The sequence below is a fragment of the Schistocerca cancellata genome, chromosome 4, assembly GCF_023864275.1.
Source record: "Schistocerca cancellata isolate TAMUIC-IGC-003103 chromosome 4, iqSchCanc2.1, whole genome shotgun sequence".
Taxonomy (NCBI): Eukaryota; Metazoa; Arthropoda; class Insecta; order Orthoptera; family Acrididae; genus Schistocerca; species Schistocerca cancellata.
The window spans coordinates 814,033,162-814,056,401 of NC_064629.1; the positions used below are offsets into that span (position 1 = coordinate 814,033,162).

The window sequence follows — 23,240 nt, forward strand, 5'->3', positions numbered from 1 at the left end:
ATATGCTGTGTCCCATCGCTCGTGCGCCGACTGTAACACCACATTCAAACTCACTTAAATCTTGATAACATGCCATTGTAACAGCAGTAACCGATCTAACAACTGCACCAGACACTTGTTGTCTTATATAGACGTTGCCGACCGCAACGCCTTATTCCGCCTGTTTACATATTTGTATATTTGAATACGCATGCCTATACCAGTTTCTTTGGCGCTTTGCAACGGAACATTGCCAAACATGGGCTTCTTATCAAAATTTTATGTACGAAAACCCCGCCGGCCGGTGTGGTCGAGAGGTTCTAGGCGCTTCCGTCTGGAACCACGCGATTGCTACGGTCGCAGTTTCGATTCCTGCCTCGGGCATGGATGTGTGTGATGTCCTTAGGTTAATTAGGTTCAAGTAGTGCTAAATTTTAGGGGACTGATGGCCTCAGGAGTTAAGTCCCATAGTGCTCAGAGCCATTTGAACCATTTGAACAAAGCCCCCTTCACAATCCCCAGAAGGCAGTAATAGGAATTGTGTGCATGAAGTTCAGTTCGAGCACTGGTTTAATGTAGCCATCCGCCGGTCGCTGTGGGCGAGCGGATCTAGGCGCTTCAGTCCGGAACCGCTCTGCTGCTACTGTCACAGGTTCGAATCCTGCCTCAGGCCTGGATGTGTGTGATGTCCTTACGTTAGTTAGGTTTAAGTAGTCCTAAGTTCTAGGGGACTGATGACCTCAGAAGTTAAGTGGCATAGTGTTTGGAGCCATTTGATTTTGTAGCTCTCCACGCTAGTCTACCCTGATCGAGTCTTTTCTGTGCGTAACTACTGCAACTTAAATTCACTCGAACCTGTATGTAATCATTGTGTGGAGTTCAAATGATTCAAATGGCTCTCAGCACTATGGGACTTAACTTCTGGCCCGCATCTCGTGGTCGTGCGGTAGCGTTCTCGCTTCCCACGCTCGGGTTCCCGGGTTCGATTCCCGGCGGGGTCAGGGATTTTCTCTGCCTCGTGATGGCTGGGTGTTGTGTGCTGTCCTTAGGTTAGTTAGGTTTAAGTAGTTCTAGGGGACTTCTGACCACAGCAGTTGAGTCCCATAGTGCTGAGAGCCATTTGAACTTAACTTCTGAGGTCATTAGTCTCCTAGACCTCAGAACTACTTAAACCTAACTAACCTAAGGACATCACACACATCCATGAACGAGGCAGGATTCGAACCTGTGACCGTAGCGGTCGCGCGGTTCCGGACTGAAGCATTGTGTGGAGTGTAACAGAATCAGGCATGAAGTACCTCACGCTAAAAGTTTACAAAGCCATCGTTCGTTAGGTTGGTCTCTACGGTTCAGAATACTACAACACAATCCTGAGCGGAACACGCCCTTGGTGTGTCGAGCACGTCAGCGGAAGAGATGACAGGTGTGTGGTAAAACTCGTCCTCTCTTACAATGCAGAAAGAAGTTGATTCCGACGATGATTGGACGTGGAACTGACAGGCATCGGGGCCGAGGCTGCTCTAGGCAGGCTAGCCTAACAAGCAGACTTCGGTAGGAAAAAGCTGCTACGTTCCGCTGTGTGAATGTAGGGAGACTGTCTTTACTCTCTGTCGTTGAAAATTGTTTCCAAACCGTCTCGCGCTCGTTCTTAATATTTCCGTCGGCTTATTACACGGCTATTTTTCGCAAATTAGTTGCAGATACACTACTCGCTATTAAAATTGCTGCACCACAAAGATGCCGGCCGCGGTGGTCTAGCGGTTCTGGCGCTGCAGTCCGGAACCGCGGGACTGCTACGGTCGCAGGTTCGAATCCTGCCTCGGGCATGGGTGTGTGTGATGTCCTTAGGTTAGTTAGGTTTAAGTAGTTCTAAGTTCTAGGGGACTTATGACCTAAGATGTTGAGTCCCATAGTGCTCAGAGCCATTTGAACCACAAAGATGACGTGCTACAGACGCGAAATTTAACCGACAGGAAGAAGATGCTGTGATATGCAAATGATTAGCTATTCAGAGCATTCACACAAGATGGGCGCCGGTGGTGACACCTACAACGTGCTGACATGAGGAAACTTTCCAAACGATTCCTCATACACAAACAGAAGTTGACAGGCGTTGCCTGGTGAAACGTTGATGTGATGCCTCGTGTAAGGAGGAGAAATGCGTACCATCACGTTTACGACTTTGATAATGGTCGGATTCCAGCCTATCGCGATTGCGGTTTATCGTATCGCGACACTGCTGCTCGCGTTGGTCGAGATCCAATGACTGTTAGCAGAATATGGAATCGGTGGGTTCAGGAGGGTAATACGGAACGCCGTGCTGGATCCCAACGGCCTCGTATCACTAGCAGTCGAAATGACAGGCATCTTACCCGCATGGCTGTAACAGATCGTTCAGCCACGTCTCGATCCCTGAGTCAACAGATGGGGACGTTTGCAAGACAGCAACTATCTGCACGAACAATTCGACGACGTTTGCAGCAGCACGGACTATCAGCTCGGAGACCATGGCTGCGGTTACCCTTGACGCTGCATCACAAACAGGAGCGCCTGCGATGCTGTACTCAACGACGAACCTGCGTGCAGGAATGGAAAAATTCGCATGCATCCAGGTTCTGTTTACAGCATCATGATGGTCGCATCCGTGTTTGGCGACATCGCGGTGAACGCACATTGGAAGCGCGTATTCATATCGCCATACTGGCGTATCACCCGGCGTGATGGTATGGGGTGCCATTGGTTACACGTCTCGGTCACCTCTTGTTCGCACAGGCAGCACTTTGAACAGTGGACATTACATTTCAGATGTGTTACGGCCCGTGGCTCTACCCGTCATTCGATCCCTGCGAAACCTTACATTTCAGCAGGATAATGCACGACCGCATGTTGCAGGTCCTGTACGGGCCTTTCTGGATACAGAAAATGTTGGTCTGCTGCCCTGGCCAGCACATTCTCCAGATCTCTCACCAATTGAAAACGTCTGGTCAATGGTGGTCGAGCAACTGGCTCGCCACAATACGTCAGTCAGTACTCTTGATGAACTGTGGTATCGTGTTGAAGCTGCATGGGCAACTGTACCTGTACACGCTCTGTTTGACTCAATGCGCAAGCGTATCAAGGCCGTTATTAGGGCCAGAGGTGGTTGTTCTGGGTACTGATTTCTCAGGATCTATGCACCGAAATTGCGTGAAAATGTAATCACATGTCAGTTCTAGTATAATATATTTGTCCAATGAATACCCGTTTATCATCTGCATTTCTTCTTGGTGTAGAAATTTTAATGGCTAGTAGTGTACTTTATCAAGTCAGATAAACGGGTGACGCAGTCTGAAGTGGCTGCAACTTGGAAGGCGTGCAGCTTTCCTAAAGCTTGACGGGTACGTTGTTTGGAGACGGAGGAAACGCGGGAGCGAGCCTGGCAATTTGTGAGGAAGGACACAGCCGCGCAGCTAGGCCGCTGTGAGAAGCGGCGCCGCAGATGAATAGGAGTGATTGAGCGGCGGGCTGGACGCTGGGTACCGCACGCCGACCGGCGGTCAACGACCGACTGGCCAGGTCGCCGCGCCGCGCCGCCACGCGGGCCGCGCTCCACACTCGCCGCTGGCCTCAACAGGTGAGTCAATACGGCCGCTCCCCTCTTCCCCAGCTCCTCCTCACACCGAAACTTCATTTCCTACTATTTTCCTAAAGACAACGTACAGCCCTAGATCTGACTCGTCGGCCGCACTGCGAACTTAATTCGGCGTGACCTTGAAACCTGCTGCATCGGTGATACCGCACAGGTTGGCGTAATGGGCAGTAAAAAAATACAGAGAGAAAGTAAATATACGCTACGACGCAGCATAAATGTTATTACAGAAATTCTACTTCAGAATGAATAACGAATCATACGTCTCATCGATACATATATGGAACTTTTAAAACAACTGTATGGCAAAAACAATTATATCAACGAGCTGTATAGATGAAAAGCTCCTACAAACTTCGCAAAGAATTATTAACTGATAAACGGTTCTTAAACTTTTCTTTTGTTAGTTTTTACTGTTCTGCTGGCGACGAAGCCATATGAAATCGGCTTTCGCGATTCCAGGAAGTCACTGCCGCAGTGCAATACGAACAACGCCACTCCCGCCCTCGCACACATACACACGCGCGTGGGATGCATTTCGTTCACTTTAAATTAATATAGCCATCTTGAAGGGGGTCAGCCGACCGGGGTGACCGAGCGGTTCTAGGCGCGAACCGAGCGGCCGCTACGGTCGCAGGTTCGAATCCCGCCTCGGGCATGGGTGTGTGTCATGTCCTTAGGTTAGTTAGGTTTAAGTAGTTCTAAGTTCTAGGGGACTGATGACCTCTGAAGTTAAGTCCCATAGTGCTCAGAGCCATTTTTGAAGGGGTTCAACTTCTCGGCCAAGTTCGCATTTGTAAAATCTTTATTTACGATGATCGGTTTCGGTTAACAAAATGGTTCAAATGGCTCTGAGCACTATGGGACTTAACATCTGAGGTCATCAGTCCCCTAGGCTTAGAACTACTTAAACCTAAGTAACTTAAGGACATCACAAACATCCATGCCCGAGGCAGGATTCGAACCTGCGACCTTAGCAGTCGTCGGTTCGGAATTGTCTCTCTCCAAGTTGAATATTTACAGATCACCCCTTATCATTCGGGATGACCACATTAACAGAGTGTTATTTAACATGTTTAGCTGAGAGGCCCAAGGGCGATACTGATTTCACCATATGTTTCCATCTGTTTAGTGTAGATGAAAACGCTCAGGAAGTGTGGAATATGGTGTTGAATATGATACTCGAATTGCAGCGAAGGGGGTGACCGAGTTTAACGTATCCATCCTATGGACTGATCGACGTCAATAAGTGTCGAATCCCATGAGACACAGTACAAAGGTATACCACTTAAGCAAGGAACTTGTTGTTTCCATTCACGAAAAAACTTCCATCACTAGAACTGAAAGTAGTGTAGGAGCTGTAGGCTGGTGATATCTGTTACGGCGTAAAGTCAAGCGTGGCACGCCAGTCGGGAACGACAGGGAAGAGAGTGCTGTGAGAGGAAGTCAGCCAATCGCACACTTAGCGGACCTCTTTCCAGGACGACAACGCAACAGCAGCGGCCCCTACATCAAGAGAACAAAAGCGCCGCGACCGACTGGTGACAGCCCAGCTCTATAGCAGCTTCAAGATTAGCCACGTCGATAGCAGCGTCAACGTTCGTTAATCAGCTTGTACTCTATGTAGCAAAGACTTGGAATTGTCTATATTGAGAAAGACTGATTATTTCGCATGTCGCCCTTTGCTTGCGACACATGTGTGTAGCTGTAGGAGTAACCAACATATATACTGCTACCATGTTTGAATCAGTAGACGGTCCAACAACGCTTTCTGTCGAGTAGTGTGGCTGAAATACGAGATGCTGTGGAGGTCCTTTCCGTTAATTCTTTCACCATCGGTTTTGTGGTGACGATAGTCCTTACTGAACGAGAAGAATGCTCTAACGGTGGGCTAGTCTTTAGAGGTTTGTATTCGCCGAGATATTTCACAGGTAGTGCTCTACACAAAACGTTTTCGTTATCTCTACGTTGGCAGTCTTACTGCTGATGCTGCTCTGAAATAGGGACTCCTAATTTGCTCTAAAGGTTATTACATTCAGTTAAAACCAAGCCTTACTTTTTCTCTTGTAGGTCCCCCTATTTCTATCAGGGTAAATCAATTCAAAGGTCGGAGGAAGGCACTGGTATACCTCTCCAACAGGGCCATGCGTAGTTAACCAATGTGGTGCCCACACCTTTTTTGATGTGTTAGATAGGAACGAACTTAGGTTTGTACGGAGTTTACTTACTTCGCCAACGTCTGAAGAGAAACCTCAGAACTATATACTTACTTCTTATTCTACAGGAGAATCTTTTCCAGATGCGTCCTATATTCCGCCTCTGATATTTAGATCTCAGCAAAGTGGTTGAGTAACTCCAAACGTGCATTATCCAGAAATGCCTCACGCGTTGGGAAATTGTCCGCACCTCGTAAAGCGTACGGAAGTTCCCCAGACTGGAACGCCGCTTTGTGGCTCTTTTAATGCATAGTATTGAAATGACCGACATACTTTCAAATCAGCGGGATTCTTAATTGCCAGGTTCATATAATTGTTTCCTTTAGTTTCAAACTGCAATGATAGGGGAAAAAACGAAAACGAGGGGAGTCACAGTGAGTGACTACAGTTAACTACATAGGATAGTGATCGGAAGAGGAGGCTATTGTAGCAGGTTAGGAACAGAGAAAACGAGGAAGTAATAAATGAAAGTTTTCCTGGTAGCGGAACATAATACGAGCAAGGCGGAGATCCCACAGTGGGAGAAGGGAGGTAACGATCTCTGACGGCTTGCGCTATCTGCAATTACGATGGCATTTACGAGATGTCGGTCGCTCAAATGGCCACCGGTTCGTCATTGACTCTACGATGAATCGCAGCACGCAGTCAGAAGAGTGGTTGGAATCCGTAAAAGGAGCTGTTGCGGTATTTATTTCTCGTTAGATCGAGTTATTCGGGCACACTGACATTTCTATTTACTTAGGTAGAGATATGCCAAAAATGCCACCACCGCAGTAATGGAAATGCTTGCTGCCATTGGTCTGTCGTAGTTCTCATAAATTTTGAAACAAGATATTGGACCGAAAAGTATGGAAACGTAGTGTCACTGGTTCATATGTTGTGTTACAACTTTATAAGTTCTAGTTACTTGCAGCATCAAACAGCATAACGTCTAATGTTTACTCACTCATATGCACGCATAATTTCACGCTCCTTCAGTCCATGTCTTCAGGCATCTACCAATTCTCCACCATACACCGCGTAAAATTGTGATGCTCTTTTCCACCGGAATAACCAATAGTCAACGAAGTTTTCCATTGCTAGCTCTGTGTGCTCATTGACGCACGTACCATGCTGAAATCTAAATAATTTTGATACTTGATTGTTTGACTGCAACACACACTATGCAAGTCGTGTTTTGCCGGAATGGATCCTTTGAAAGGGCACGGCCGACTTCCTTCCCCATCTTTCCCTAATCCCATTGGACCGATGACCTCGGTGTTTGGTCCCCTTCCCCCAAATCAACCAGCCAAGACGTGTTTCTTGGACAGCTGTCTGTGTAAGATTAAAGTGCGCAAGAATTGTCTGAACATCGGTTCAACGCTCTTGTTGGACAAAAACACCCGAGAGAGGTGGTAAAACACTGGACATGTATTCAAGAAGAGGCGCGTCCAAAATATGGTCTGAACGTCATGATTCCCCATTATTTTCCCACACAACGTGAGGCAACCGCCAGAGTAATTCCTCCACCAAATGGTATTTTTCCCCACCTCTATTGATCAGCAGCAGTTGTTCGTCGTTAGAGACGACACTGTCGATGGGGCGTTAAACTCCAAATTTACACTTTTAATATCTGCTAGTCTGTTTCTTTTATTCGCGGCACGTTGTCTTGAGGCCGTTCCTGTAAATACGAGAAAAAATGTACGTTGTGGTAAAGGCAAGGAAGACGGAAGGTTAGACATTAACGTCTCTTCGACAAAGACATCAGTAGAGTCAAAACACAAGACCTATGCGATAAAGATGGGGACGATAGTCGTCCACCGCCTGTTTAAAGGAACATTCCAGTATTAGCATTAAGTTATTAGGAAAACCACGGAAATCTAAACCACGACAGCCACCCGTGGTATTCACCCCAATGTTCCTGAATACGAAAAAAAAGCTCTTACTCTAGAATACGATTTCAGTGTCTTAACTACAGCAGATGTAGTGGTGGCGCGTTATCTATATTCAGGATTAACTGCAGATCTCTATCGGAAAGCAAAACACTGCGATTAGGCACTTTCCAGAGCCAGTCATTGAAGGCAAAGGTCCCGAGTTCGTGTCTCGGACCGGCACACAGTTTTATCTACCAGCAAGTTTCATATCAGCGCACACTCCGCTGCAGAGTGAAAATTTCATTCTGGAAACATCCCCCAGGCTGTGGCAAAGCCATGTCTCCACAAAATCCTTTCTTCCAGGGGAGCTAGTTCTGCAAGGTTCGCAGAAGAGTTTCTGTGAAGTTTGGAAGGTGGGAGACGAGGTACTGGCGAAATTAAAGCTGAGTCGTACTGGGTAGCTCAGATGGTAGAGCACTTGCCTGTGAGAGGCAAAGGTCCCGAGTTCGAGTCTCGGTCCTGAACACAGTTTTAATCTGCCAGGAAGTTTCAGTCTTTGGATTATCTGTAGTCCACATATTCCTATTCAGCTTATGTTAGCAACCATGGGAGATATGAATAGAAACAGAGAGCTTTGGCTCAGACGGGAAAAGTTGACTACTATTGTGCTGAGACACTGGTGTGTAGACATAGAAAAATTTGGGAAAGGAGGGAGATTCAACGTTAAACCGACGTGATTTGAGTCATTAGACAATTGGCATTAGTTCAGCTGGGCAAGGAAGAAGAGTCATCAGTAACAGATCAGAAAGCACTTCGACAAAATCTTGTTTACGAAAATAATTTTTGTTCGTTTAATAACTATAGTGCGTAGTTTTTAATTAATAAAAATTTCATAGCAACGCACACTCCGCTGCAGAGTGAAAATCTCATTCTGGAAAAATTTCAGGATTTTTCTCAAGTGTATCTAATCGTACGCGCCTCCCCAGGCTTGTTCGGTTGACGAATTACTACGTATAAAGTATGTGTAAATGACAAAATTTTGTACATCGCTGCACGTTCAGAGACCATGAATAGTTACAATTGAAAGAAAAACAGCCCTCGGTCACTATTTTTAAGAAATTAACCTGGTTTCAACACTGCTAGGAGTGTCTTCCTCAGAATTTAAATCAAAGAATGGTCTATATTCTATTACATGGTCACAGAATTATGACTAAAAACACCATAATTCCGTGGCCATGTTATACAATACAGACTATTCTTTGATTTAAATTCCAAGAAAGACACTCCTAGGAGTGTTGAAACCAGGTTAATTTGTTAAAAATAGTGACCGAGGGCTGTTTTTCTTTCAATTGTATGTGTAAATGGGCGCAGAAATTAGTTTGATTTATTATTTAGTTTCCGAGTGTTTTACCACCCCCTTATTCTTTCTTTTTAGGAAGATAATCCGGTGATGAGTTGAAATTAAGTCGAAACCGGTAATGATACAAATTAACCTGGTTTCAACACTGCTAGGAGTGTCTTCCTCAGAATTAAAATCAAAGACCACGTTATAGAATATAGACCATTCTTTGATTTAAATTCTGAGGATGACACTCCTAGCAATGTTGAAACCAGGTTAATTTGTTAAAAATAGTGACCGAGGGCTGTTTTTCTTTCAATTGTATGTGTAAATGGGCACAGAAATTAGTTTGATTTATGATTTAGTTTCCGAGTATTTTACCACCCCCTTATTCTTTCGTTTTAGGAAAATAAGCCGATGATGAGTTAGAATTAAATCGAAACCGATAATGATACAAATTAGTGTGACCTGAACCTGGAAAAAAGAATTCAAGACTGTCACTATGTTACCCTAAGACAGTATGCCTAGTTTGTGTACGTGTATAATACGTCGATCACTCCTTTCTGGAGACACAATTACATTACGACTTTTCAAACCCCCTCCTTCCAAATACGAGTGCGGTACCAGTACATACCGTACGGATTAAACACGGCGCCGGGACAAAACCGAATCAGCGTTTCCCGCGATGAGAGCTTAGCGTCATTAAAGCCGCAGCAAGTGAGTAAAGATGCAGGCAGGAGGCGCGTAGATCAGGGAGAGGAATTCCCCACAGCAGCGGCGGCACGGCGTGTAGGCGCGTTGTCTCCGATCAGCAGCGGCCGCGGAGAAATACGGAGGTCGTGCGGCGGCGGGACTCGATGCAGCCCGCGGTAATTACACACCGGCCCAGCGCTCATTGTCTGCACGAGAGAAAGTTGGGAACGCGTTGCTGCTGGGGGTCCGCTCGTCACGAGGTGACCGCTCTTTGTGCTCGCGGTCGCGGTACCGCACGAAAACGAATCTGCTCTCTATTACGCAAACGCCGTGCCACCGCGATGCGAAACTGCGCCCTTAACGGAAGCCACGAGCTCGGAAACACTGCAAGCTTACTAATGGAAACTTTACACAGACTGCGTACTTGAAGTTTCTGCTGCTGCAACACTGAAAATCAAATGACAAAGTTCGAATAAGCAGGGAATACTGTACCTAGGTTCCTGCCACAAAAGTCGCATCGCCGAACGCGATCCAGTCATCTACAGCTACATCTGTACTTCGTAAGCAACACTGCAGTGTGTGGCTGAGGGCACTTCATATACACTATCTCATCAAAAGTATCCGGACACCCCTGTGTAGACCGCTATGGTCGCAGGTTCGAATCCAGCCTCGGGCATGGATGTGTGTGATGGCTTAAGGTTAGTTAGGTTAAAGTAGTTATAAATCCAGGGGACTGATGACCTCAGAAGTTAAGTCCCATAGTGCTCACAGCCGTTTGAACAATTTTTTAAAGACCCAAATCGTTGACGCATCATATAGGGAAGTGGGCTACTTAATCATTTGAATCTCTAGGAGCGTGTTATAACCACAGTCTGTTTATCTTCTCATTCTTTGAAACTCTCAGAATCAATTTTCCGGGTGTTTTTATGCAGTACATGCATTAGTACAACGTGGTACTACACACTATTCCTAACTCATTTTCGGAAACGTAAAATCCAAAACACGATGTCAGCTGTGAGTGAGAATAAGATGACATAATGCGGCATTTACGACAATCTGCAGAATACAGTGAAATACGCTATCGTTATTATGCACGCATGGAAACATGCGGTCAGAAAAACTGTAAAAATTTTTATGCATTTCAGCTGAGAATCATGGAAATAGATATACTGCGCCTGATACTGTTAAGGAGGCGGCAATGGCGATGAAGGCCGGCACGTCAGCTCGATGGAATGCGGCGTCATGCGTTATGGCAATGTAAACGCAATTTTCGGTACTTGGAAGAATAGCGCGCCTGTGTCGTCTACTAGACGCTTTGTGTTCGTGGCGCTGTGCGCGCTGCAGTGCGCATGCGCGGATCTGCGGTTGCTTGCTTTTGATTGGCTTGCGCGACACGATCCGACAACAGCGCTTCGGTTCTCTAGACCCGAACGGTATCGCTACCGAAATGCATACTGAATAACGCAGAGACTCTAATTCGAGTACTAGACCGTTCGGTGCTATTGAGTACCGAAAAGATCGGCACAATGGCGGGAAGATACAGAATAGGCACCCTGGACAGTGGATGACTGTAAGCGATTCGAAGTGATGAATCAGGCTATACACTATGGCAATCCGATGGAAAGCTTTGGGTTTGGCAGTGCCTGGAGAACACTGCCACCATCATGTCTAGTGTCAACAGTGAAGTATGGAGGAGGTGGTGCCACTGTATGAGACAGATTTTCGTGGCTATGATGTGGTCCTCTTATTGCGGAAGGATATGAACACCATCTGCAGACAGTAGAGGAACTGTTCGCAGACAATGACTGTTTGGATAATCGTGACAATGCAAAAGCAGCATCTGTGAGGGAATGGTTTGTACACAGGAACAGACTTGAAATGCATGGCGTGCCAAGAATCTCTACCTGAACTCAAAGGTGCACCTTTGGGCTGAGTTAGAATGTCGACTTCCTTTGACGCTCCAGAGTCCAACATCACTACCTTCTCTGGTTTCACTTCTTGAGGAAGAATGGTCTGTTACTCCTCCACGGACATTCAAATATCTTACTGAAAATATCCCCAGCAGAGTTCAAGCAGCCATAAAGGCGAAGGATGGACACGCTCCATGAAAAGTACACTAATAGGTGTCCGGATACTTTGTATCAGACAGTGTACTTCTGTCCCAATCGTGAAACGTGCGAGGGAATAATGATTGTCGTTATACTTGAATCACTCTAGTTTTAGAATCGAGGCCTTCCTGGGATAAATACGTAGGAAGAAGCAATATATTGCTTGACTCTTCTGGGAACGCACAATTTCGGACTTTACTAGTAAATCACACTGGATGTGAATCTACGTCACACTTTTGCATTTACTGAACGAACCCGTGACGATAAGTGCTGCTCTTCTCAGGATCTTCTTTATTTCTGGTATATTCTCTATTTACCTGGTGAGCCTGTGCCAATGAGCCTCATTTTGCATTGCTGATTGGTGTCTGTGCACATTGGCACTTTTCCTTAGAGATGTTTGTGTGTCGTAAGCATCCGTTTAGTGCAGAAATGCACGGGTCTAGCGTGTATTATTATCACAAAAGGATGTGTTAACCCTCAACTACACCCATCCAGCAGACCAAGTAACTGATCGCCTCCGGGAAGTGTTATATCTTCTCCATGAAATACTGAGGAGATGTTTGGGATCAGGAAACTGAAGCAGAAGCTGCTATCAGCAGCAGTTTGACACCACTCTCCCTGCCTTTTCCGGCCCAACTGCTATTATGAAAAAGATTCTTCTACTACAGAGATACGAATTGGCGTTAACTTAGTACTGTGCCACTATACTAGAGCGCATTATCAACCTCGACTACTACTCTATGTGCATCAAAACTACGTGGAGCGGCGTACTGTGCGGCCAACCAGTGCCAATCATCCTTCAAACGACTTACATACTGTAGTATGCACAGAACATTAGACACTACCAACTGACACACTGAAAATCATATCCATACTTTTCAGATTTGTATATTGTGTTGGATACCGGGCATTTTCGAAATTTAACACGTCACGCACGATTTTAAAACATTTGGTAAAACTTCAGTTAGCAACCAAAACGACAGGTAGTCGGCTCTTCAAAATGGACATATCCGACCAGCTCTTTGGGTACAACTCAGGAATTTTAAGCATCTATCACGTTCGCGATATAAGCAGAGTTGGCAAGACTCTGGAACCTCACCTACTAACCACCCAACAAAAAGCAGACAGACAAACTTATAACCGGCTGAACATGAGGATTGCATTTCTCCACCATTCTCAGCGCATACAAAGCCTTGATCCTCTGCAGTGCCAATGTAGCCCGGATATACAGTCCACCAAAGTTCTGTCACTCTCTCCTTGCTTTCTGCACCAGTTTACGCATTTCTACACGAATGCTTTACCAGCTCATCACTTCCTCATACTTCCTGCCACACACTGAACACCTCCGTATATCCTGCACGCCCCGCCAACTAGACTCGAACCACCTCATTGTTTTACATCTAATATTCAATCGTTGTACGCTACCGCACCTATACCAACACATCCCTCTAACCCTACAGCTTAATCCTCTCCGTATCCTCTCCCTATGCGATTTTAACAGACTTTCCCTCTCTCGGTAAATGAGATCTTCGACGACAGTTACCGTTCCTACCATATCCAACCTATTCCTTTTCCCATCCCAGAATGAGGTCTCGATTTTCTCTTCCACCGGTCTTCTACTCTTTGCTTCTCATAACCACGGCGTGATCCATTCGTTCTATCCTGAATCCCATGTTTCCATAGCGCCTACTCTCTAGCATTACACCCATCCCCAAATAACAGTTCTCCTGCTCCAGTGGTATCCCACACTACACTACCAGAACCTTACAACCTCTCCTTTCCCAAATTATCCCCTCTGGTTACAGATCCGTGCCATTTCACCATAGCTGCTTCAACATTTCTTTACAAAGGCCTACAGTGTGAAGTCCTCGACTTAAGAATTTTAAAAATCATATCGCGTAAATAATTAAAAACTACTTGTATCAGATTGCGGGGTGCACTCAGCCCTCGTGAGGCAAACTGAGCAGCTACTTAAAGACAACTAGCGGCTCCGGTCTCGTAAACTTACATACGGCCAGGAGAGCTGTGTGCTGAGCACATGCTAAAATGTTCAAATGTGTGTGAAATCTTATGGGACTTAACTGCTAAGGTCATCAGTCCCAAAGCTTACACACTGCTTAACCTAAAGCCGGCCGGGGTGGCCGAGCGGTTCTAGGCGCTGCAGTCTGGAACCGCGCGACCGCTACGGTCGCAGGTTCGAATCCTGCCTCGGGCATGGATATGTGTGATGTCCTTGGGTTAGTTAGGCTTAAGTAGTTCTAAGTTCTAGGGGACTGATGACCTCAGAAGTTAAGTCCCATAGTGCTCAGAGCCATTTGAACCATTTTTTTTTTTTTTGCTTAACCTAAATCATCCTAAGGACAAACACACACACACCCATGCCCAAGGGAGGACTCGAACCTCCGCCGGGACCAGCCGCACAGTCCATGACTGCAGCGCCTCAGACCGCTCGGCTAATCCAGCGCGGTGACCACATGCCCCTCCACATCCGCGTCCAGTGACGAATGTGGGCTGAGGATGACACGGCGGCTAGTCGGTGCCGTTGGGCCTTCATGGCCTTTTCGGGCGGAGTTTAGTTTAGTTTTTACTTGTATTAGAGTAAAGGCTTGTGCATTTAGAGCGGCATGGTACCTCCAACCAGGGGACGAAGGAATGAATCAGCAATAAAGTAAAACAAATCATTTATGATATTTTTCTTCAAAGTGGCGAACGACCGAAACTGTAATCACAATCGCAATAAATAAAAGTTATGACAGTCATAAGAGGCCATTTACCACTTTAAAGAAACAATTTTGTTCCTTAACAAACGGGAGTACGGCAGTTTTCATAAGGAATACAGCAAATTTGCCCCGTTTGGTGGTAGCCTGGCGCTGCCTCTGGCTTAATTGAAGCCCGCTATGAAGATAGAGACGCGCGCTGCTCGTTTGAGGCGTCGCGCCGCCGGTTGTCCCACAACTCGTGTTCCCGGCTGACCTGGCCATATTCCCACATTGACTCTGTCCGGGCAGCGCGCGCCGCCTAATGAGATGCAAATCCACAAAAAAATGTACAGAGGGTGCTTGCTGATCGATTTAGGAGAGCTCACAATAAAGCGGATTGCTGCTCCTCCCGTTTTTATATCTTCCTTTTGCTGCTTTCATATTTCTTTCCGCCTACTATGCAGCTGATGTCCGGCCCGTACGTACATCTCAGTTTATGCAGCGGGGCTAAAAGATAAACGAGCGCTATTTCGATTTCCGGAATTAATGCGTTTCTTAATCCGACGACCAGTTTGGCCGTTCCAGCGTCATTCGTAGGCAAGTGATACATTCTCGTCCGCTCGGGACGAGTCCCAGAAGAGACCTGTAGAGTTTCTGACAGACGCAAGTTTACCGCCTAATCCCTTCTGTATCAGTAGTACAGTATTCTCCAGACATAACTGCTCATTTGTTTACTGAGTTCCTGGCAAGGTCAGTTGTAGCCTCTTGGACCAAAAAAAAATAGGCTGTATTAATATCCGATTCTCTCATTGCAAGACTACAGGAAATCGAATATTAATACCGGTATTAATTTAATAAAATTAGTCTTGTAACTCTTTTTCTTCGTTCGAGACGATGATTTACTTACTGCATTAGCAATGACAATGATGAAAGAAAAATGAGAAGTATTTGTCTCAGTTGCGGTCGCGCTTTCGATACGGCATTCCTGCCTAGAATGAATGCGTTCACAACTTAACTACAAAAAGCGTAAGCTAAATCTTCAGACGTGTTTCTCTCGAAACCACATTTTTCAGACTTGCGGGAAACAAAACTTGAGAACGAAACATACGATTTTGATCGGAATTTGATTCCGAGATTGTAAACTGAATTCTCTATCGGCGTACGTAACCGTTTCGCGATATCTTCAAAAGTCTATTTTCGGTGCACGCTTTTGTCTCGATTTTGTGGGCGAAAAAGATGACATTTGCATCAGTACGTTACCATTTTGTTAGAACTTAATATTTTTCAGTTATCCTATGTATGCTGATATAAAATATATTGATAATGACTTACACAAAATTATTTTGTTACCGAGAATTCCCGCCGATGACCAATGTTCCGGCTACAAGGTTCAAAAATGGCTCTGAGCACTATGGGACTTTACATCTGAGGTCATCAGTCCCTGCCGGCCGCGGTGGCCGTGCGGTTCTGGCGCTGCAGTCCGGAACCGCGGGACTGCTACGGTCGCAGGTTCGAATCCTGCCTCGGGCATGGGTGTGTGTGATGTCCTTAGGTTAGTTAGGTTTAAGTAGTTCTAAGTTCTAGGGGACTTATGACCTAAGATGTTGAGTCCCATAGTGCTCAGAGCCATTTGATCATTAGTCCCCTAGAACTTAGAACTACTTAAACCTAACTAACCTAAGGACATCACACACATCCATGCCCGAGGCAGGATTCGGACCTGCGACCGTAGCGGCCGCGCAATTCCAGGCTGAAGCGCAAAGAACCGCTCGGCCACATTGGCCGGCGCGGCTACAAGGGGTCGTTCCACCTAGTGCAGCGATTACAAGGAGCGTCAGTAGTGTTACATGCGTAAAGAGGGCTTTCCTCTTAAGTTAAACTGTGAATGATTGGAGAACTCTGCATTCAATTCCTTGAAAAAAAGGATCGAAACGGCCTACGAAGGAAGGAAGATTAAGGTTTAACGTTCTGTCGATAACCAACTTGTAAGAGATGGAGCACATGACCGGAATGGAAAAGGACAGTGAGAGACGTCGGCCGCGTTCTTTTCAAAGGGACCATCCAGGCTTTCACCTTCGAAGCTTTAGAAGGCCTGTGGAGAGCAGAAATAGGGATGGCCGCCCCAGGATCTGAACTCCGGTCCTCTCGAAAGCGAATCCAGTGGCGTCAGCGGCCAACGAAGGTCTGATTTTAAAGGGGCAACAGATTAAAGGTTTGTTAAGAGTAGCAGCGATGCACTCTGGGCTGAGTCAGGTCTCGAGAAACAGTGCGCGCGATGCGATGACACACAGGAAACGGGAACATCGTCTGCTGTGGGCGGGGCCACCGTGCGGACAATATTAACTGCGTCGAAGCTGGGAGGCGCACGCCGCTCTCAAGAATTACGTCGGCCTCGCCAGACATCTACATAAGCTTTCTGGTGAGACGAACGCGGAATAGCAAACAGCCGCGTCCCGAGAGGAACATGCGTCCGGTGGGTCACAGCCAAACCAGAGAACCGCATCCTGCGCCCTATTAGTCATTCGTCTCGCATATTTTGGCAGCCCGGTCTCCTTTTTTTCTATCTCTGTACGCGAGCCCTTCGCCACTGAAAGGTACTTTGTTACAGAGAGTTTTTAGCTTACAGAAATACAAATTCTTAAAGAGCGGTGCTTTATAGATCACTCGTTAGCCATGTCCTTGTGAAAATAAGCTTCCGGGGAATTGTTACGAATTTACAGCGTCACGGAATGGGCATCTAAGAACACACAATAGAAGAAAGAAGTGAAACCTATCCCAATGACAATCACTAGTCACTTTATGATTTCATAATCAAAGATATCTGAATGGTACAATATATGTAACTGATAATGATAAACGTGACTTTTATTGTTTCGACCGGAAATGAAAAAGGTTACCAGAACCTCATACTGCAACAAGCCGAGACCCACGATTCAAAAAGTTACCTCAACGCTGGACTGGACATCGTGTTGAGAATTATTCTTCACTGTATTCCGAAGCTGCTCGATTTCCAACTGTTTCTTAGTCTTGGAAAATACTGAAGATATGATTTAAGTACCAGTGATGATCAATAGTGTATGAGCTGCGGAACCTCGCCGCTATTCTGCAATCACCGAGCGTGGTAGCGCAATGGTTAGCACACTGGACTCTCCTTTCGGGAGTGCGACGATTCGAATCACCGAAGGGCCATCCAGATTTTGGTTTCCCGTAATTTTCTAAAATCATCCCAGGTGAATGCCGGGATGGTTCCTTTGAGAAGGGCACGTCCAGTTTATTGCCTACCCTCTCGTAATCCGAGCTTGTGCTCCGTCTCTAGCATTTGTGGGCCTAGACTGTACCCGTAACTTAAATGGTCAGACTTACAGTTTAGCAAGATGTGTCTAACGCAATGGCAATTTCCATTTCTTACCAGGCATCAAACATCCTCCTGTGTCAAATACGTTTGATATGCGAAATTCTCAAACGATATTACCAGCGTATTCACTACAACCACTTTCAGTGCAGATTATCTATCAGTCACTAATGCTCTAATGTCAGCATTGTCTGAATATGAGAACGTGTGCATGTAGATGGACATAGAACAAAAACATAAATGTTTAGTCATTCGTCCCAGATCACACTCTCATATTGTTTGTATATGTTCCAGAAGATCAGTTGGCTGTCTGAGCCATGTCTTGATCAACCGGAGAACCGCTAACTCTCGTTGTAGTTTCCATGCGGATTATGTTGGAATTCGATACATTCCGCATGGTTGGGTACACGAAATCCACCTCCCAACTTCAGTAGACAATGTCGCGTGTTGACTCGGAAGAAGGCATTTATTCCTACACATGACTGTTATATAAACTAAATTTTTGTTACATGTGGCTTGGAGTAGGCGTGACAGTGTATGGGGGGCGTTCAGTAAATAATGCAACACATTTCTTTCTGAAAGCAAGTCGGTTTTATTCAGGATTCGAAAGCACCATATTATTACCCACTCTTTTGGCTACTAAACCCTATTTTTCAACATAATCTCCTTCCAATCCGACGGCCGTACGCCACATTCCTGCAAGGACCTGTATACCAGCATGGTTCAACTGTACTGGTCGACGTCGGAGCCAACGCCTTGCTGCATCAAGAACCTCCACATCATCAACATACTACACACATAAAAAAAAAATTTGCATCACCTCGCTTCCGAGAGTTCCGGAACCTGTACAGAAAAATAGAATAGAGATCAACATATGCAGCATTTCCGCCCTTTTTATTGCTCATAAAAACCACACATTGCATGTTGTACCACCATACACCGAGACCTTCAGAGTTGGTGGTCCAGATTGCTGTACACACCAGTACTGCTGATACCCAGTAGCACGTCCTCTTGCACTGATGCATGCCTGTCTTCGTCGAGGCATAATATTCACAAGTTCATCAAGGCACTGTTGGTCCAGATTGTCCCACTCCTCAATGGCGATTCGGCGAAGATCCCTCAGAGTGGTTGGTGGGTCACGTCGTCCGTAAACAGCCTTTTTCAATCTGTCACAGACATGTTCGACAGGGTTCATGTCTGCAGAACATGCTAGCCACTCTAGTCGAGCGATGTCGTTATCCTGAAGGTTCACAAAATGTGCACGATGCGGGTGCGAATTGTCATGCATGAAGAGGAATGCCTCGCCAATACGCCGCCGATATGGTTGCACTAACGGTCGGAGGATGGCATGACCACCAGCGGCGTACGTAGGCTCCACATAATGCCACCCCAAAACATCAGGGAACCTCCACCTTGCTGAACTCTCTGGACAGTGTGTCTAAGGCGTTCAGTCTGGCCGGGTTGACTCCAAACACATCTCCGACGACTGTTTGGCTGAAGGCATATGTAACACTCATCGGTGAAGAGAACGTGATGCGAATCCTGAGCGGTCCATTCGGCATGTTGTTGGGCCCATCTGTACCATGCTGCATTGTGTTGCGGTTGAAAAGGTGGACCTCGCCATGCACGTCGGGTGTGAAGTTGCGCATCATGCAGCCTCTTGCGCACACATTGAGTTGTAACACGACGTCCTGTGGCTGCACGAAAAGCATTATTCAATATGGTGGCGTTGCTGTCAAGGTTCCTCCGAGCCATAATCCGTAGGTGGTGGTCATTCACTGCAGTAGTAGCTCTTGGGTGGCCTGAGCAAGGCATGTCATCGACATGTCTCTCTGTATCTCCTCCACACTTTGGTTCACTCCGAGACGCCTGTACACTCCCTTGGCTGAGAGCCCTTCCTGGCACAAAGTAAAAATGCGGACGCGATCGAACAGCGGTATTGACCGTCTAGGCATGGTTGCACTACAGACAACACGAGCCGTGTACATCCTTCCTGGTGGAATGACTGGAACTGATCGGCCGTCGGACAACCTCCGTCTAATAGGCGCTGATCATGCGTGGTTGTTTACGTCTATGGGCGGGTGACATCTCTGAACAGTCAAAGGGACTGTGTCTGTGATACAGTATCTACAGTCAACGTCTATCTTCAGGAGTTCTGGGAACTGGGGTGAAGCAAAATTTTTTTTGATGTGTGTACTTCCGGCGGAGTGCATCCTTCACTGGGGGAAATAAATGGCAGTCGGGCGGTGCTAGATCCGGGCTGCAGGGTGGATGAGGAAGAACAGTCCAATGAAGTTTCGTGAGCTACTCTTGGGTGCGAAGACTTGCGTGAGGCCTTGCGTCGTCAATGTGAAGGAGAAGTTCGTTTGCATCACCTCAAATGAGAGTGTTCGCACGTTCCAACAGTGCATGAGCGACAGCTGTGTGCGGCTGGCCGGCACGCGGGAGATGGGACAGGTTTGCGCGGCTGTTTTGATGATGATATACGCCTCGCCCAAAGACTCACCGTGCTTTTGTTCATTGCCAGGTCTCCCTAGACATTCGGCAAACACCTACGAATACCTGAGATGCTCTGATTTTCAGCCAGAAGAACCTCAGCAACAGCTCTCTGCTTGGAAGGTACCTCCGTTACAGACCCCGTTTTGAGGGCTACGTATAGCTCCACCACCAACCGGAACTTCATGAGACTATAGGGGCTGCAGCGGTAATATCCCACGGTTCCCCACAACAAACTTCGCATTTTTTCAATGGAAACTGGTCAAGCAAAAAGATGTGTTGCCTTACTTACTGAACGCCCGTCTTATTTTGTAGTAGTATTTCACGTCTTTCCCATCTCAGGTAATCCCCAGTCAACCCTGTGCCTCAGAGGCCGGTCGTACCTTTTATTAACAATTCAGCTACATTGTGATTCATGGTACGTGAAGCGATTCTTCACGTTGAGTGTTATCAGTGTTAATGCCACCTTACCTCACTAACCTCCGATTAGTGATATGCAAAATTCTCATATAATGAATTGTTTCGATAACAAGATAAATCTCGTTTTTTGGTGAGGGGGAAGACATAGGTTAGGGCTGGTGTACATCGTAGTTAGTACGTTCAGAAGCGCAAAGACTGCGTCGAGAAACCTGGCTGACTAGGGGCGTGATGGCAGTGTAGCAGCGGCACGGACTGCGTGTGCTCGTGTTGCTTTTGAAAACGGCGATCGCTCCTGTAACGCGCTTGTTCTTTATGCTTCTGAATGCCACCGCGTACCGGTCGTTCGTCTTGCCAGCTTTGTCGCACGCACAGACCACTGAATAACCTGTTACAGCAGACAATGTCAACTTCCCGGTTAACACACTCGCGAATCCTTATAATTGCAGTTACACCGCACACACACACACACACACACACACACACACACTTCCATGTATCCACAGAGTAACACAGAAGTGATATCTGACGTTTGCCAGGGAAGTATTACACGCCATCTGCTGTTTCTAATCTATATACATGATTTAGTAGGCAATCTGAGCAGTTTTGTCAGATTGTTTGCAGATGGGCCTGCTGTTTACCGACTCTAGTGAAGTGATCAGAAGATCAAAACTAGCTGCAAAATGATTTAGGCAAGATATGTGTAAGATGTGAAAATTGGCCATTAACTATAAAAAAATGGAAAGTGCGAAGACAACCATGCGAGTACTAAAAGGAAGCCGTGAAATTCCTATTAGGCGATAAATTATACAATTTTATAGGCTGCCAAAGGCAGCTAAATAGCAAGGGATTACAATCACTAACAACTTAAATTTGAGCTATTTCATAAAAAAAAGTTGAAGGGAAGCGAGCCAAAGACTGAGTTTTATTGGCGGAACACTAACAAGATTCAACACGTCTGCTACAGATACGGCGTGCACTCGCGTCTCTGTCTTCTTCTGGAGCACTGCTGTGCGGTATGTAATCCTTACCAGATAGGACTAACGGAGGACATCGAAAAAGTTCAAAATCGGGCAGCTCGTTTTGAATTATCGCGAAATAAATGAGATAGTGTCACCGATATGATACGCGAGTTTGGGTGGGAATCATTAAAGCAATGTTTCACGTTGCGGCGGGATATTTTCACGAAATTTCAATCACCAGTTTTCTTCTCCGAATGCGAAAATATTTTGTTGACGCCAACCTACGTAGGGAGAAATGATCATCGTGATAAAAATAAGAAAAACCAGATCTCGCATGTAAAGGTTGAAGATGAGGATGATGATGTTTGGTTTGTGGGGCGCTCAACTGCGTGGTTATCAGCGCCCTTACAATTACCCAATCTTTGCTCAGTCCAATTTCGCCACTTTCCTGGATGATGATGAAATGATGAGGACAACACAAACACCCAGTCATCTCGAGGCAGGTGAAAATCCCTGACCCCGCCGGGAATCGAACCCGGGACCCCGTGCTCGGGAAGCGAGAACGCTACCGCGAGACCACGAGCGGCGGACAAGGTTGAAGAGATCGTTTTTCCCTCGCGCTGTTGGAGAATGTTAATGTGGTTCGGTGAATCCTTTTTCAAGCACTTAAGTGTGAATTGCAGAGTATCCAAGTGGATGTAGATAAACAACCGAAACTTATTCCTCGCTTTTTAACATCGCATATCGAGGTAATGCAGTCGGTAAGACATAAGACTCGTATTCATGGGGAGCGGCGTTCGATTCTTTGTCTGGTCATCTGTGACTTCCTTAATTAGTTGCTATCAAATGCTGCGATAGTTTCTTAACCAAGTGAGGGTCAACAAATTTCTTTCTTTCTTCTCCAACTGACACAGCGCTTGGCCTCCAACTAAATTTATGTCGACGAAACATTAACCTTCCATTCTTCCTATTCTCTTATTCTCTGAGTTTATCAATATTCGTTTGGAATTTGTTATGCAGATTACAGGCCTAAACCAAAACGCTCAGTGATCGACTTCTCAATAATGTCCAAAAAGGTCATCTAAACCTACTGAATGTACTGTCTTTCAAACACTAATAACCACCAATCACATGTTTTCGAAAGCAAGATTCAGTGTCGATGTGAGTTTTACTTTGGATAACCGTATTGGTAAACACTCCATTATCGTTGATTTTTTAAGGTTCACTAAATGACGGATTGATCGCCCCGCATAGTAGATGGATATATTTAATCCTTAAGCACCACTGACTGACGTAAAACGCCGTTCTTGAAATAAAATTTAGAGCATAATGTCACTACATAAACATGCAACACATTAGAAACAAACAGATGACGTATACGCGTCGAGAAAAGTATTCTTCAGTTCTGTCTCATAGTTGGCCTCTTTGCTAAATACCAAATAGGATTTAAAGCCCCTGTTGGTGTGTAACTCTCATGTTTCACATCATCAACAGGCTT

General features: G+C 46.0%; 1 protein-coding gene across 1 annotated transcript in view; it reads right to left on the bottom strand.

Annotated features, from left to right (window-relative positions):
- The window catches only part of LOC126184802 (ephrin-B1), a 551,947-nt gene that overhangs the window by 426,253 nt on the left and 102,454 nt on the right, over nt 1-23,240 (bottom strand). The gene's annotated exons all lie outside the window — the stretch shown is intronic.